The sequence below is a fragment of the Syngnathus scovelli genome, chromosome 5 (assembly GCF_024217435.2).
Source record: "Syngnathus scovelli strain Florida chromosome 5, RoL_Ssco_1.2, whole genome shotgun sequence".
NCBI lineage: Eukaryota > Metazoa > Chordata > Actinopteri > Syngnathiformes > Syngnathidae > Syngnathus > Syngnathus scovelli.
In genome coordinates this window covers 8313209-8325000 of record NC_090851.1, presented here as the reverse complement: position 1 = coordinate 8325000, position 11792 = coordinate 8313209, and the positions used below count along the sequence as shown (strand labels likewise).

Genomic DNA, 11792 nt, shown 5'->3' with positions numbered 1-11792 from the left:
AATCTTGCTCTCCTACAATCACGTCACAATGTTTGATTGACACAGAGTATTTAAGAATAGCTTCCTGACAGAATTTTTTTTCCCATTTCAGAGCATAAAAATTATTCTCAAAATGAAGGTTGCCCAGCTGAACACGCACTTAGCATATTGCTTCCTTCAGACTGAGAACATAAGAGCTAAAAGTAGTCATCTTAGTATATACAGTAACCTTCACCAGAGTGCTTCTGCTTGTCAAAATTTCAAATAAAACCAAAAACTAAAGTTACTATGATGCGTTTACATCTTCACCATTGTAACACAGAATAACAACTCTCCTTTAAATGAAGCATGGAACTCTGCATTAAGATCATTTGTGGAAATACGTACGAGTGTAAATGAGATATATATCACGCTAAGTATGCTACGTTTTGATTACTCTTCTTCACTTCATCCACCTGGCATGCACACGTTCGATTGTGAGTAATGATCTGTGGTCAGACATCATGTGTTAATAGGACAATTATGCATACTTAGGGAACCTGTTTAACTGAGGTCTTATCTGGTGTCATCCACTTAACAGCTATCACACATCTGAAGCAATCTTTCTATACATGGACGAGTATCCTCTCGTTTCTCGTTTGAATAATTCCGAGCCATCCGCTCTTACTGCGGTCAATGGTCAACTCTTCGCACTGTAAACGATATAGTGACGATATCAGAGCAATCTGATTGGACACTTAATAAATTTATATATGGAATTGTTACCATATAATTATTTTTCCTGCAAATACAAATAGTGTTGATATTTCACTAGAATTTACAGTCTGATTATTCACGAATCTCATCTGTTTAAGATTAGTTTACCTACCTATGTTTATTGGTGATGTAACCCAACCAACAATCAACAAATGAGCTCTAATAAAACCAGAAATAGGAAACTTTGCAAACATTCATGACACCAGTGTGAACAAAGAGGAAACACCATTGAAAATGTGACTGAAAATGATGGGAAAAATTTGCATTTAAGAATAAAATGCCTGATGAATCTAGCTGCAGTCTTGTAAAAAGTAAGCCTCAGTCTAAGAATTACTGTGACTAAAAATCCAATAACTCGTCTTTAAATAGGAACATGTTTCCAAGGACCGGGTAGCTTTGGAATGGTTGCCAGTAGATTGCAGGACACATATGGACACAAAACAATCTCACACGCCCACCTAAGGATAGTTTAGTCATGAATTAATCAAATATTACATATGTTTTGGGAATGTGGGAGGAACAATGAGCACTGAGAGGAAACCCACGCAAGCACAAAGAGAGCTAGAGCCAAAAGTTGAACTGCAATCTCCACAACTGTGAGGTACTGCTACCACTTCAACAATCATTCAACTAATAATTCTGCGATGAAACAACGTAAATCGTCCAAATGTTTGTCTTTCAGCATTCATCAAATTATCAGAGCAAACACAGTGAGCAGGCTCAGACTGCGTGGGTGTTCTCCTCCCATCCCTCCTGGGGGTTTCCTGGACGGCATGTAGAAGAAATGGTCTTGGGATTCAGTGGTGGCAAGTAACAAGAGTATATTTTCCAGGTATCTATAATTTCCTTTTCTGGCAACTTTTGACTTTTACTCCCTACGTTTAAAAAGAGATTCGTAGCTTCTACTCTTCACTTGGTCAACCCAGGCTTGTCACAGTTTCCACAAGTGACAACAAAACTTACGCATTAGAGAGAGGTAAAGTCAACTGAGGTTAATAGGGCCTTTTTGATGTTCTATTTTTTTCCTGTCAGAGGAGAACCCTCCTCTCAGCTGTTGTGGCATGACGTGAACCAAGCAGGGTTTTTTTTATTTTTATTTTTGATGCCGTGACGAAACTCATGCGAGAATTGCAGCCGGGGCAAAGTAATATTTCATCTTCAGTCTGCACGTAGCATACTGTAAGGGCAGACGGAAGACAGTAGCCAAAGCAGATGACAGCAGAGGGAGTGTGCATGACAAAGAGCAGCAGCAGCAGAAGCAGCAAAGCACTCGGCCTGATTCGATCTTGTGAAAACAAAGCGCTAATTGAGAGCACCGCCAAAGGGGTTGAGGTGCACAGGCCGCAGGTGTGTTTTATGTATCTGCGAGGGAGTGGGTGACCTTTCGATTGAGTACACAAACTGCTTTGGTGAGAACACAAAGTCCATCTCATTTTTATGCCAAAGGCTTCCACTCCAATTGCACGACAAAATCTTGGAGCCTCCTCACGCTGAAGCCCGCTAATTCCTGAATATATCACCAGCAACCCAAAATGCATTGTGACCAACCTCCTTTTATCGAGAAGTCCGCTTACCATCCCATATATTGTGAGTCCACCTCTTCCCATCAATAAGAATAATTTGATTTCCGCGGGACACGACTCATCTTTCATATCAATGCCAGTGGTAAATTAGGCTGAAGCTCAGCCATGGTAAATGGACATGATGGTCAACATTTATGGCTAAAATGGGTTATGTGGCTTCAAAAACAAATGGAAGAAAACCACTAGCGTTCTCTCCGGTACGCTCCCAGCCAATATGAATGCAGCAGACAAGTGATGTGTGCATGAATCAGTGGAGCGGATGGAAGCAAATGGGTTTTGGAAGCAGACAATAGCCCAACATTGTGCATAATTAAAAAATAACAGCTGCTCGTGGTCTGTCACGCCAAGTGAGTGCCAGCGCATCTGCGCTTCCCTGACAGCCTTCATTTTCCTCAGTACCAAACCAAACAACAACTTAGTGAACGGCCTCTAAAGAAGAGTCGAGTTTACTGTCCCCTCGGGCATAGCGCATTACGAATAAAACAAAATCGCTCGAGAGAGATCAGGTGGGCGCGTGGGAAATAAATGGCCTCGGTCCATCCAAGCTGCATTCCAAGCTGCTCAGAACAAGGAAATGTCCAACTTCGAACTTCCGAGGTCCAAAGTCATAAGTAAACAATAAACATGACCTTAGTATGCATTAGCGGTACATTCAAGTCATACTGTTTTAAGATAACTTTATTTTATTGAACTTTTTTTACCCTCATTTATTGCGACGGGTAATAATCAAAGTTCTTAAAGAGGTGAAAATCTGTGCTTTAAAGAGACCATATCAATAAATAATTAAATAAATAAATTCATAAATCCAAGGTTACCCAAATAGGGAGAAACTGACACTGTGAAACATAAAACAAAACATGTACATAAAAAAAAAAAATCAAATCATAATTTCAACCACAACAAATAATACCAAGAATGATAACTATAATTATAACATCACTTTAATATATACACGTGATGGCTGGATGATGCAAATGCGTGCAAAGCTGCCACTGGCTAACATAGGCATTTCACATTTGATTCAACTTCAGTATTTATATAAAATGACCATCAAATTTCATAATACCCATCCACCCATGCATCCATTTTGGATGTAGTTAGAATTTTTAAAAATTGCCTGTAGTGGCTTAAAAGCCACTGGTTACTTTTAATATTTTATATTAATAACGAGCAAGGCTATTGCGCTGTCACAGTTCTTCATTTCAGTGAGGTCGGGAGACATCGACTCGCTCTGCGTAACTTGGAATGGCATTCCAGGTAACATTATAACATCATAAAGTCCGTGTACCCTTAAAGTGTGCTTTTGAAATGCTTTTTTTCCCAGACGTGATTGAATCTTTTGATATAAGAAAATATTCCACTGGTCAATACTTCCATTTCCTCTTCTAGGCTTTTGCCCTTCAGCTCAAACGTATTCTGTTTCTATCCTCCTTTCTTACGACTTCTAAATGGATTTTAAAGAGATTCCAAAAGCAGTAAAGAAAATTCTTTTAGGGATTAATAAATTGAAAAGTGAAAGAGCAGACAGTCTTACAGACATGTAAGAGCAGCAGAGATGTAGATAGAGGCCAGGAAAAGACCTGCTGCTGAATACTGATGCTGCAATCATTTCATTTTTTTCATGCAAAAATCCAGTCAGTGCTGGACCGCTGAGTGAGAAAACAAAGTGTGCGAGCTGAGCTTTGGGGAAAACCAAACATCTGGCACAGTCGCTCACTCCCGTCACGTTTTTTGGGTCCTTGTTTGTTTCTTGGGGAATTGTCGGGGCCATGTGGGAGTGATGTGAGGGAAACATAGACATCAATCTCTCTTGCATGATGACGAACGAGTTGACTTGTTCCCAGCACATGGACAGATATGTATTTATCAACAATTACGTGACTTGACACTCAAACGTGCGTGCCTCAGTCATCTGTGTTTACTGTGGATTTGTTTGCATGGAAGCCGTCATCCATCATCAAGATCTTGACAACGGGAGTAGTTTCTTCATCAAACAGCTTCCAACAAACCTGTCACGGAGGATCAGAATGGTCTTTGACTGAGCACCCTTGTTTATAACGCTTCGACCCCTGCTGAGTTGTGAACGTTGTCGACATTAGTGCGTGCGCGCGTGCTCGTGTCGGTCTTCCAGGATCCACAGTAGTCGGTTCTCACAGGATTTAAGCTTCCTCTGAGGGAATGAAAGCATAAACAGCAAAGATTATTCTGGAGCTGCTCTCCCCCGCTCATCCTCCTGGCCACATCGCCTCCTCTCTCACCATCATGACTTTTGTCCTTGTGCCTACCCCCCCCCCTCCCGTATCACTTCTTCCGCTCCATTTGTATTATTGCTTGACTTACACCTTCTTCATTAATTCCTCCTTGCGTTTTCCCTAACTCTGTTCTCTCCTCCCCCTTTCTTTGTCCTCTCCTTTCCAGTCATTACCCTGCTGTCCTCATCTCTTTCCCCTCTTCCTCCAACTAGAATCTGGTGACCTCTCTTTCCAAATGACCTCTTGATTAAGTGGGAACTTGCTGGAGAAATATGAGGCACCAGGATGTGGCCGCTGCCGATAGTGATAATTGACATGTTGCCTGCTCATACACACACCACACACACAAACACGCACATTCACACTGTCAGGGCAGGTGCATTAAACAGCAAACTAAAAGTACAGATTTAACAATTTAATTTAATAAATTGACAATGGAAATAAATACAGCTTACTAGCTACCCAACAGTGGTAAATAGAGGGCCACAAATCGTTTTTAAATTTTCATTTTAAAGGCCGTTTATTGACGTCGATCAGGTCACATGTAATCTGTAAGATTCCAAAAGGTGTCATTTTCATTTCAAATAAAAAAAATACAAACTGAAATAAAATGTGATTTCCGTTTTGACACAAATTAGAATAAATAGTTGAATAAAACGAAAACATGACCTTCGTCGTGAGTTCAACACAAATATATGGCAAAAGCACTTATTGCGAACGACGTGTCCTGTGCGAAATCAACAGGTATGAAACAAGGAAATTAGCCCATTCCACTTAAGCCAGAACATTAAAATGCTTTTCCACTACATGGCAGATGGTCTGATTAACCTGTGTACCACCTATTGGCATTCTTACAACAGCCTTTAAAGGACAGTAACAAATTAATTTGTACTTTATTTGCCACCACCGCACATATGGTGCATATAGATGCACACACACGCACGCACGCACACCGTCAGACGCAGGCGCCCAGAAAGAAGCACTCTCACTCTGTCAGAGCAGGTGCATCGGGCAGATGGCAGGTAATGGCGCCAACGCATTTGCAGGACAGGAAACCTACGGGGTCACCTGAAGGCAATTCAATTGCAGGAACCTTGTGTGCAATTTGAGGGTGCTCCCAGAGGTACTTCCTCCATGCTCCCATTACGAGGCTATTTTGCAGGGGATGATGAACTCAGTATTTCCATGCCACACAGAGGAGCCACAATACCAAGAAACCCATCTTGTAATGGCACAATTAAGATGAAAGTGCAGATGGAAAAGAGTAAATGAGCATTTTTTTGTTTCTAGATTAGATGACTTTAAAAAAAAAAAACATGGATGACGCATGTCCTTGTTTTACATGGCTGAGAGATGAGAATGTTTTCGCAGAGGGAGGCCTGTCAGTCATCAAACAATGGGCCATTGTTTGTATAAGTGTTGGTGACGAGCACAGCCTTTACGTGTACAATGTGATGCCTTGAAGTATTTAAGAACACCTCATATGATTTGGAGCACCCAAAATATTTTTGAGGTGTTGAAATCATCAACTATCAGCTTTTATGAGCACTTTTTATCTTCACTATAAATGAGGGCTTGCCAACCAGTTTCCTGCGGCACATTAGCATGCCAGGAAAGATCATCAGGTGGGATGTAAGATTTTTCTCTTTCCTCCAGTAAGGCATCACCTGGTTACACAGTATACCAAAAAATCCTGAACTTCTGTATTCAAAAATAATATTTTTACATATGTGGTTCATATGCTTTATGAAGACGGGAAGATATTTTTCATGAATACATTTTGCTTTAGGAAACTTGTATTGCTATTATAGACAATATATTTTTTCAAATGACTTTTTAAGATGATTTTTCTCACACAGCAGGAGGATAAAGAATATCAGTGGTTGGAGGAAGATATTAGTGTAGGCTAATGTTGGCTCGGGTTCAGTCTGCTAGGAGGAGGAATAGGACATTACCGATTCACTCAAATTTGATGAAGACACATATGTTAATTCTGCGTGCATACAAATGTACAATTAGGGTCCCGCGACTGGTCACACTCCTGCATATATTACAACAGTAACAGTGAAAAGCTTTGCATGCTGATTCAGAGAGCAATTTAACAAATATTCTTCATGCGGGTTATGGTTTTGGTTAATGTGATTTGTGTCCCACAGGCAGACAATTGTTTGATGCATCCAGGCAGTGTTGACAATATTATTTAACATTGTAGTAACTCCGCATTAGCCTTGATCTCTGTAGATTTCCAAAGCTAATATGAGTTTTAAAAAAAATCTAATTTGCAGCAAGCACTTTATCACGTGACACCTTGACTGCTGTGAAATCTGCATGTACCTTATGTACCATGTATTATTCCCAGTGGGGGATTTTACCCATTTGGTGTTTCCGCCAGCATTAGCTTCCCCCCAACCCCCATTCTGCACACGACACTAATAGAACACCTTTCATGTCAAATGGAACAAATGGAATAGTTGTCAAGATGCACAGAGTTTGAAATAGTACACAGGTTGCTGCCTTGCGCTAATGGGATAAGCAGCTATTTCATCAATGTGTGGCATTTTCCTCTTGACTGAGGAAAACACTTGGAAATGGAGAGTGGGGAAAGGGAGCCGCATGACTTTTCACAAATCTGAATCCTGCTGGAATAGCATCGTGTTCTTGCCAGCCAAAAAATCTGAAAATGGCTCATTGTATTTTTGTGTGGGCAGCTTTTACTTCAGCAGATTTGTTAAAAAACAGGCTTCCAGGTATGGATGTTAACATGCGCATCATTTTATTCTTTAATTTAAAATGTCACATAATAATAAATTAAATGGTGATTATGGAAATAATATATAATCATAGCATATATATAAATTCATGACTGTCAAAAAAATATGACAGAGCAAAGGTAGTTGAACAGTTCAGATGAAAAGATGATGTCACACTTTTCATTTTCCAGACAGCTATCTTCTGTTGCTATGAACATAGACGAAATGATGATAGGGTAGATACTGCATAAAAATAAAGTTGTGAGCGTACATAGTGTATCATGACTTTCAGCTTGTTTGGACACTCTTGATGTGCTTTTATGACTTGTTGCTATGTGTTAGACTTGGTACAGAATACAGTCCACACGTAGAGGTGGTTCAATGAAGCATCAAAATTGAGCAGGGGACGGTGGATGATTATGCAAGGATAGCTGTGACTTTTCACCACTTTCCTAGACTTTTCACTATTGTGTGCGAATGGCTGTAGTTAACATATTTTCATTGCAGAGTTAATTTCATTTTGCTCAGTCAGCGTATGTGACCAAGAGCAGAATTAGCTGCAGAATATACAGTCTCTCTTGCATCTATGTTCATGGCTGTATTTTTGTTTCTTCTGAATTCCATTAGATCCTGCATAACATCATTTATTGTGTTTGAAGTAGCGTGACACTACGGCCATATTGGAACTTGTAAATATCGCACAAAAAGTTGATACACACTTGCAAGAGACACCCCAAGGCAATGTCAAGTTTCCTCCTCAGTACAAGGAAGTCATATATTGAGGAGGGACAAACCCAATTAGATGCTTGGCCTTTTTCAATCAGTCTTATCTGCCCTCCTATGCATGCGAAGGCGTCTGGCTGGAGGTGAATATTCAACAGATGTTCTATGGGAACATCCAGCTCTGGAAATCATCATGGTCAGGGTGAGTGGGAGTTTGAAATGGCTAGGTACAAGTTTACGCTTATTGATTCCCCAAACTAGCAATCACACAAGTTGATGGTTGAAATTTCTTTGACACATTATTCTTTTCGCCATTCATGTTCCTCTTCTCTTGTTCCCAGTACTCCCCATGAGGTAGCCTCTTTTTTTCCTCCATTGATTTTCTGCCTCCGCTTGTGGGCTAATGGACAAGATCAGATTCACGAACGCTTTAAGGGTGGCCGTCCTTAACCTTCAGCGCCTTTGCCAGCAGCGGCTACTGGCATTTAGTGCAATTCATTAACGCAAAGACAACAGGGAATTGGTATCAACTCTGCCAGAGTAAGATGGAAGCTCTCATTACGTAACGCGGTCGGCGGAGCTGAGATGACATCTCAGCGTCACACTGGCTGTGCAAGTCATGACACACTGCTCCAATGTGAATGCAGTTATGCTGTATTGACCACGAGATGTATGTCTCCTAGGTGAGGCAACTCCTTTCTGCTATCTGCTTCATTTTGCTTTACCTCTAAGTGGACCAAAAGTACAATTCACTTCAGTTGCACAATCAATGACTGTAAAGTTGACTAAAATAAACACCATGCTTGATTGAACTTGAACATCGGTCACCTCAAACTACCAGTGAGGCAGAACAAATGACCAAGATATGAATTGAATCGGTTAATATATAACTACAAAACACAAGAAACAAATAGGAAGAGCATTATAGAAATGACCCTCATGTTGTAAGTGTCCTGGTGTTGTCCAGTATATGAGGTGCGAAATTTACCAGTAAGGCATTAATGTTGCTAACTTCTCTGTTGCCTGAGGTCCCTCCACGTTGTTTTGTCTCTACAATAGAGTATTGAAGTTATTTAAAAAAACACACAATTCACTTTGATGTGGTAATAAATTAACCAAAGTTCAAATTAAAACTGACTCTGAGTTTTGCTCTTTGTTCAAAATAAACCGAAGTGCAAAATAATACAGTTTCAATATGTAACTGAAGCATGACACGATTGCAGTGCTTCTCGATCATTTTCTGTGATGCCCCCCCTAGGGAGAAGAAAACATTTTGCGCCCCCCATGTTATTAACATTAAAGAAAACAAAATATAAATAAAAAAGAAAGATCAACTTACAATAAGGAATAACTATTAATAACATTGTTTTTTTATTCTGTAACAGAACAGATTCAATGTGCATCACTTTGCCTGAAATTGAAAATAAATTATAATTATTTAAACTATAAACATTCTTGACCAACTGTTATTTATGCTGGAAAAAATACAATAAAATAATAATAATAATAAACATACATCATATTAAATTAAATAACAGCAATAAATAATATTCAATTCAAAGTAATCAGCAACATTAACTCAGGAGCACAATATATAAAACATTTTAACCTACAAAACAAAAATGAATAAAACAATTAAAAATAAAACAATGAATAAAACCGCTCTTTTCATCCCTGTTCAATACTTTTCCATGGTGTCCCACTGCACTTTTTATCGCCTGCTCTGTGCTGTGTGTGCGTGCGTATGTTCCGTGCGCTCGACACTGTGGAGTACTGTTGGCTCGTGAGTGAACGATTCGGTCAAACCAAACGATTTTTCCTTTTAGTGAACGAGAGTGAACGAATCACTTCCTAAAGTGATTGGTTCTTTTTTTCAGTTCATATGACTTCAACCGGTAGGTGTCGGTAACGCGCATTGAAGCTGGTGCCACCTCGCCGTAAAACAAAACGAAGAAGAAAATGACGTAACTTCCCGTTCACGAACAGTCGTGAATTGCATTTCCCGTTCATCAACTGAACGGATCTCTGAGTGAAAGCGTCAGTGATTTGCATTTCCAGTTCATCGCGAGAACGGATCAGAGTGAGGGAACGAATCCTGACTTTCCCGTTCGCGGACGAGTTAATGGATGAATTGCCTTCCCGTGCATCAACGGATCTGTCAGTGAACGTGTTGCGTCTCCCTCCTGGCGTGAACGATGTAAGCCAGAATGTAGATCTACGATTTGCCAAGAAAAGAAAGAACCACACACTGAAACACCACTTCTTTTATGCGCGTTTTCTCCAAGCTAACGGCTAACTTTATTGCATGAAGGGATGCGCCGTTATGCAACAACGGGGAGATGATGCTTCTCTTTGGGTAATCTTGATTTTATAACACTTATAGTAGTTTTTAAATAACGTGTATGCATATATACGCCCACATATTGTTATCCAATATATCTACTGCAATTTCACATTTGATTGCTGGTTTGAAATGTACTTTTATTATTATTATTTTAATAAACATTAAAACCTGATAAAAACTTGTCTGGTGTTTTATTCCTTGTTTTTATTTTTTTGGGCATGAAAACAAAAATATGACATTTGGTTAATTGCTTTATATGACAATATGTATGTGTTTTACGTTGTATAATATGTGTTGGTGTCCCCCAAAATAAAGAACAAGTAATCAAATACACATTCTTGTCACGTGCAAAAAATGCATAAAGTTATTAGGTACTCCTGAAAATGGTGGTGTACCTAATGGAGTGTCCGTGTGACGTCACATAACCAGCCAATCAGGAGGTGGGGGTGAGGGTGGGTGTGGCACTTTTCACTTTCAGTTCAGCTTTGGCCATGATTTTTCCCTAATGAAGTGGCCTGTTATTAGGTACACCTGAAAATGGCGGCGTACCTAAAGGAGTGTCCGTGTGACATCACAGATCAAACAGCCAATCAGAAAGTGGGGGTGAGGGCGGGTGTGGCACTTTTCACTTTCAGTTTAGCTTTGGCCATGATTTTTCCCTAATGAACTGGCCTGTTATTAGGTACACTTGAAAATGGCGGTGTACCTAATGGAGTGTCCAAGTGATGGCACAGATCAAACAGCCAATCACAAAGTGGGGGTGAGGGCGGCTGTTGCACTTTTCACTTAAACCAGGGGTGTCGACCTCCAGTCCTCGAGGGGCCGCGTTCCAATATGTTTTCCAAGTGACCCTCGTTAAGCGCACCTGCGTGAAAAGTTTTAGCTCCTTTCACGTTCTGCAGGGGCTAAAACTTTTCACGCAGGTGCATTTAACGAGGGAATCACACGGACACTCCATTAGGTACACCGCCATTTTCAAGTGTACCTAATAATAGGCCACTTTATTAGGGAAATATCATGGTCAAAGGTCACAGGTGTCAAGCTCTAGTCCTCTGGGCCGCGTTCCAATATGTTTTCCAAGTTACCCTCGTTAAGCGCACCTGCGTGAAAAGTTTTAGCTCCTTTCACGTTCTGCAGGGGCTAAAACTTTTCACGCAGGTGCACTTAACGAGGGAACCACACAGACACTCCATTAGGTACACCACCATTTTCAAGTGTACCTAAAAACAGGCCACTTTATTAGGGAAATATCATGGTCAAAGGTCACAGGTGTCAAGCTCCAGTCCTCGAGGGGCTGCGTTCCAATATTTTTTCCAAGTTACCCTCGTTAAGCGCACCTGCGTGAAAAGTTTTAGCTCATTTCACGTTCTGCAGTAGCTAAAACTTTTCACGCAGGTGCGCTTAA

At 40.3% G+C, this 11792-nt stretch overlaps 1 long non-coding RNA gene across 1 annotated transcript in view; it reads left to right on the top strand.

The window, feature by feature from the left end:
• LOC125968668 (uncharacterized) overlaps positions 1-10177 on the top strand; it is a 23562-nt gene extending 13385 nt beyond the window's left edge. The window contains exons 3-4 of the long non-coding RNA XR_007481350.2: positions 1-1336; positions 1418-10177. The exon at positions 1-1336 is cut by the window's left edge and continues 1878 nt beyond it. This is a non-coding gene — a long non-coding RNA (uncharacterized lncRNA). The remainder of the gene's footprint in view (positions 1337-1417) is intronic.
• Positions 10178-11792: the final 1615 nt, after the last annotated feature.